Genomic DNA, 5,654 nt, shown 5'->3' on the forward strand with positions numbered 1-5,654 from the left:
CCTGGTCAGGCAGGATGGAAGTGTTTTTGAGGAAGTATTTTTAACTTAAAAATGTACATGTCAAAAGTAATTTTCTCAAAAGTGTTAATGATACAAGAACCCCGTTCATTTCCAGTGTGCTGGCAGCAGTAACCCTCGGCTTTTCTCTATAATGATATTGGGAGAGGCTGAAGCATGAAGCTCTTCACCCCTCAAAGAGAAAAAGCTGTCATGTGATATAGCCAGGATACAAGAAGCTGCTGTCTGGTAGCGTCACAGAGAGAAGGTCGGGAACCAATCATTCTCTAGTTCCACTTGCCTTTAGGAAGCTCCATAGTTCAAGTGGAGATCTTTTTTTGTGACTTTCAGACACCTAAGCTTTTAATAAAAAGGATGCCTCTCTGATACATAAGACAGTATCACACAACAGACTAAGCTAAAATGCAGTAGAGATGTATATCGTACAGCACAAATGCAATAAAAACATGAGGAATATTGTTGATGAAGAAAGGCTTTTCTTCCCCCTGTGGTGGGGATCTCCTACATGTTCATATTGGGGTGCTGTGCTGGCACTGTATAATGACACTTCTGCCAAATGGCGGCACATGTTATTCTGAGATGTTAGGTTCATATGTTGACTAGAGTCTGAGTCTACGAAGGAAAGGTCTTGGTGACATTGAGAAATAAACTTTGTCTTGTTAAGCCGCTGAGATTTAATGCCTGTTATAACAGCTAATATTTGCTATTTTGGCTATATCAAAGACAAATAATCTGAATGGTTAACCTAGTAAAATATTACAGCTTAGTATTGGGAATAAAAAATTACATTTTGACAGGTAAATCATAGTCTGTGGCATCACGGGTTTTTTTGTTTTGGGGGTTTTTGGGGGGGGGGCTGAGTGATGCCTTTTATTGCTTTTCAGGCAGTGGGGGTGGGGGTGTTCAGGAGCTCTTTGTGGAGCGGGCGCTCTTCCTCTTGACCATCACGGGTTTCTGGCTGTGCAGGATGGCGCTGGCCCTGCGGATGGCGGCCATGCGCGGATCTGGGCGGTACCTGTTCTTGCGGATCATGTGCCGGATGCTGCTCAGGGTGGCCCGGGCGTTCTTGTTGATGGTGGTCCGCACGTAGGAGGTGGCCGGCTTTCGCTGGCCGCTTCTCTGCTTCATAACGACCACCACGCCTTTGCCGTGGGCCGCCGGCTCCACGCCCACCGTCCTGCGGTGGATCAGCCAGTTGTAGCAGAAGGAGTTGCAAGCCTTCAGGTTACTGGGCTCGGGGCTGTAGGTCTGCTTGTTCCTCTTGATCAGGAAGCTGGAGCGGTTCCGTTCAGGTGAGCAGACATGGTGGCAGCTCCTCTTGCTGCGGCAGCCAGAGACGAAAAGAGCGGCATCACGTTGTATAGTCATAAAATACAGTATTTATATATAAGAAGACATATGGTTCTAGCTGTGGTACATATACACAATGGAATACTACGTGGCTGTGAGGAAGAAAGAAATACCTTTCACGACAACATGGATGGACCTGGAAACTATCATGCTAAGTGAAATAAGCCAGGCAGAGAAAGAAAAATATATGACCTCACTCTTTTGAGAAATCCAATGAGCAATGTGGACTAAGGAACTGAACAGAGGCAGAGGCGGGATCAAAGGGACCAGAGGGAAAGTGGAAGAGTTGATGGGATCAGAGAAGGGAAAGAGATTAGTGAAATTATATATACATAACACAGTGTTATAGAGAACAGGAAAGCAAATCCTGGAGGGAAAGGAGGAAGGCATTGGGGGGAGGGAGCAAAGAAGGGGGTCAAGGGGAACACGGGGGTGGAGGGAGATATATTTGGTGGGACACTTGAATCTATGTAAACACAATAAAATTAAAATAATAAAAACAAAAGAAGACATACAGTTCTGAAAAAATATCTAATTTTGGATATTGCTAAGGTATAACATTTAATAGTCACGTATCACTGGGCAGGATATGGAAGGTAAGCAAGATCTTCATACATCATTTAAAAAAAAACTTAAAAGTTCTAGGGTAAAACGAGGCACTGAAGGAATTTTAAAGTGAGTCAGTTTGTGTTTTTTAAAAACTTGATCTGGTAGCAGAATGTAGAATATTATAGAAGTAGTTTGACAGATAAATGAAGACCTGTTACATTAGTCTGGGTAGAAGAAAGACCCTCAGTAAAAGCAAAGATGCAGAAAGTAGTAGTTTCATTCTGATGTCTATTCACAAGGCAAGATTTAAAGTGCAGAGGTAATTGATTATAAATGAGAGGGTTAGGATGAAGGGGAAGTGGAGTATAGTTCCTAATATCTGGCAGATGTGTGGATAATGGCACCACTGAGAATTTATATAGGAGAAAACAGATTTGGAGGCAAAACAATGAGAATATGATGTAGTGAGTGCAAATTTCCAGGAAACAAGTTTCCATCGCAATAAGAAACATAAGAAAACTTAGGAATAAAGAATGGACATAAAGACCTCAAACAACATTGTAAACATAGTTGGCACACAATATATAAATATTTTTCTCTTTTGAATTGCAGTATAGTTATATCAAGGGCAGAAAAAATTGGGAACTAGACAAATGATTAGAAAATATTATTTGTTAATAAACTAAACAGCCTAAGTTTTTATAGCATTGCACTGAGAGGAAGCTTCTGAATGCATTATAAAAACAGGTGAGGCCCTAGCTGGTTGGCTCAGCGGTAGAGCGTTGGCCTAGCGTGCGGAGGACCCGGGTTCGATTCCCGGCCAGGGCACACAGGAGAAGCGCCCATTTGCTTCTCCACCCCTCCGCCGCGCTTTCCTCTCTGTCTCTCTCTTCCCCTCCCGCAGCCAAGGCTCCATTGGAGCAAAGATGGCCCGGGCGCTGGGGATGGCTCTGTGGCCTCTGCCCCAGGCGCTAGAGTGGCTCTTGTCGCAACATGGCGACGCCCAGGACAAACAGGTGATATTTCCAAAGAAACTGTGAAGGAATGACACCACATCCTTTTTTACTACAATCCAATCTTAGCCATGGAATTCATTTGCTGAAAAACTGTTTCCACACATAGCTGAAAATGAACTAGGAAAGTACAGATCATTATTTTCAGAAAATAAGGGAGGGAGAGAATGAAGCAGAGAGGGTAGAGAATTTTTTAAAAAATAAGTTTTTTTATAAAGTCTTACAGAAAATTCTCCATTGCAATATTCAAGATGATTGGCAGAAAGGAAAAGAACGAAAGAAACTAAAGTCTCGCTGGTGAAAAGATGAACTGGCTTCTACCAAACGTGCGGTGTGTCATTTCCCAGCCTCCTCGTGTGATGGACTCTGCTCTGCTCTCCGCAGCTGAGGGGACGCTGCCTGGTGGTAATTCCACTGCTCACAAGGTTGTGCTGCCATGGTGGCTGTCCAGGTCTCGTAAATGTTACTAAAAGTTTTCCCCAAGAGTGTTGCCATATCACAGCTGTCAAAAATATAGCCAGTAAGTTTAAAAAATTAGTATGACATTTTACAAATGAGTAAGAGCCAAGATACTCAAGTTCAGAGAACTTATCCTGAACTAACATTCTTAATTTTCTCACTACTTTAAACTGAATAGAAAAAAACAAGTTTATGTTACTGGTAAAATTTTTAAAGTTGTTTCAGCATAGTTTTCTATAGCTAATTACCTTTAAAAATGAGTTTTTGCAAAGCTTATATAAGACATTTATAAAAAGCCGACTCTTAAAGTAGCCCTGTCAAATTGTCAAAGTCTTGGATTGCAGATATCTGGCCGGGGCTGTTTTTCTGTATGACCTTATAAAGTTATTTAACTTTTTAATTTTCCCATCCACAAAATGATGATAAAAACACCAATTTTGGCCCTGGCCGGTTGGCTCAGCGGTGGAGCGTCGGCCTGGCGTGCGGGGGACCCGGGTTCGATTCCCGGCCGGGGCACACAGGAGAAGCGCCCATCTGCTTCTCTACCCCCCCCCCTCCTTCCTCTCTGTCTCTCTCTTCCCCTCCCGCAGCCGAGGCTCCATTGGAGCAAAGATGGTCCGGGTGCTGGGGATGGCTCCTTGGCCTCTGCCCCAGGCGCTAGAGTGGCTCTGGTCGGCAGAGCAGCGCCCTGGTGGGCAGAGCGTCGCCCCTGGTGGGCGTGCCGGGTGTATCCCGGTCCGGCGCATGCGGGAGTCTGTCTGACTGTCTCTCCCCATTTCCAGCTTCAGAAAAATACAAAAAAACACACACACAAAAAAAAACAAAAACACCAATTTACCCTTAGAACTCCAGTAGATGTTAGGTAATGAATTTGAAAAGTTACTGTAAAAATTATAAAAGCACATCATAAAATCCAATTATCAGTTACATATTCAGAGTTTTATTTTTTCTCCAGGACATTGCGCTAAACTCTATGTAACATGTATAATTAAACTGTTATGCTTCTTCTTATGTACAACCAGATGTGTAAACAAATGTTTGAATGAAGCAAGCAGAGGATTTTTTATTAATGAATATTCTTCAAGACAAAAAAAGTGCTATTCATCACTAAAGTAGCTACAAGAAATAAAGTATGGTCTACATAGAAACCTATATTGAAAACATGTATTTATTATGGAAACAAATCACTTTCAGCAATTATAAAATATACATTTTTATATCTCTGGAATTGAGATATATTTTATGATTTGCTGCCATTTCAGTTTATTAATATTGGGTTTTTGTTTTCTTTGTACAAGAAATAATATATATTTATATCATACTTTATAATAATTGCCTTGTTCGTGAATTCAAAGTAAAATTCTATTCAATCAGAAAAATAAAGATTTTTTTCTAAATCCTATAAATACAAAAATTTAAGTCCCTCATTGGGTGGCTCAGTGGATAACACATCAACCTGGTATACCAGACAAACAATCAGTGAATACACAACTAAATGGAACAGTTAACTGGAACAGCAAATTAATGCTTCTCTTTCTCTCTCCCCCCTTCCCATTTCTCTCTCTCCCCACTTCTCAAATCAATGAAAATTAAAAAAAAAAAAAAAAAACTTAAAAAAAAAGAAAGGAAAGATATCAAAATGGAATTAGACATGAAATAGATTTAATGGGAGGGACAGGAGAAGGTGGAAGAACCTTTGGACCCTGATGCTGGTCTGACTACTTTAAGGAGAGGAGTAAGAAGGATCCTATTACTGCAGCTAGGATGGTGGGAAATCATGAGGCTAAGTCTTCTTCCTTATTACTATAGTATCCTGCCTTGTTCACTTACTGACTGGGAGCTCGCTACCTGGAAGGAGACTATGGCTTTGACATGACCATCATGGAGAACCCAAAGGAACAGCCGGTGGGATCTTTGGTCAGTGTGCTTCTGTTAGCCTGGAATATTAGCTGTGTATTTTTAAAGCCACCACACATGGTTTAGACAATATAGCTCATAAAAAGTAGAACTATTCCTTTTATTTTTGTCATAAATAATAAAAATAATTTTACTACTGAATTATATTTTTATATCACATATGAATTTTTATTTCACACATGTTTAATGTTTACCAGTATGGAAAGCCTCATAATTTTTTGTCTTACAGAAACACAATATGAAAAATTTGTTCCATGTTTTCAGCATTCACACCTTTGTATTTAGTTGTATCCATGACACACAAATCTCTCAGGTATTAATTAGCAGTGTTGTGAAATATAAATAAAA

At 40.7% G+C, this 5,654-nt stretch overlaps 1 pseudogene; it reads right to left on the bottom strand.

Annotated features, from left to right (window-relative positions):
- Positions 1–921: 921 nt before the first annotated feature.
- On the bottom strand, positions 922–1,370 carry LOC136310773 (large ribosomal subunit protein eL28 pseudogene; annotated as a pseudogene).
- Positions 1,371–5,654: the final 4,284 nt, after the last annotated feature.

This window comes from Saccopteryx bilineata, chromosome 7 (genome assembly GCF_036850765.1).
Source record: "Saccopteryx bilineata isolate mSacBil1 chromosome 7, mSacBil1_pri_phased_curated, whole genome shotgun sequence".
In the NCBI taxonomy this organism is placed as follows: Eukaryota; Metazoa; Chordata; class Mammalia; order Chiroptera; family Emballonuridae; genus Saccopteryx; species Saccopteryx bilineata.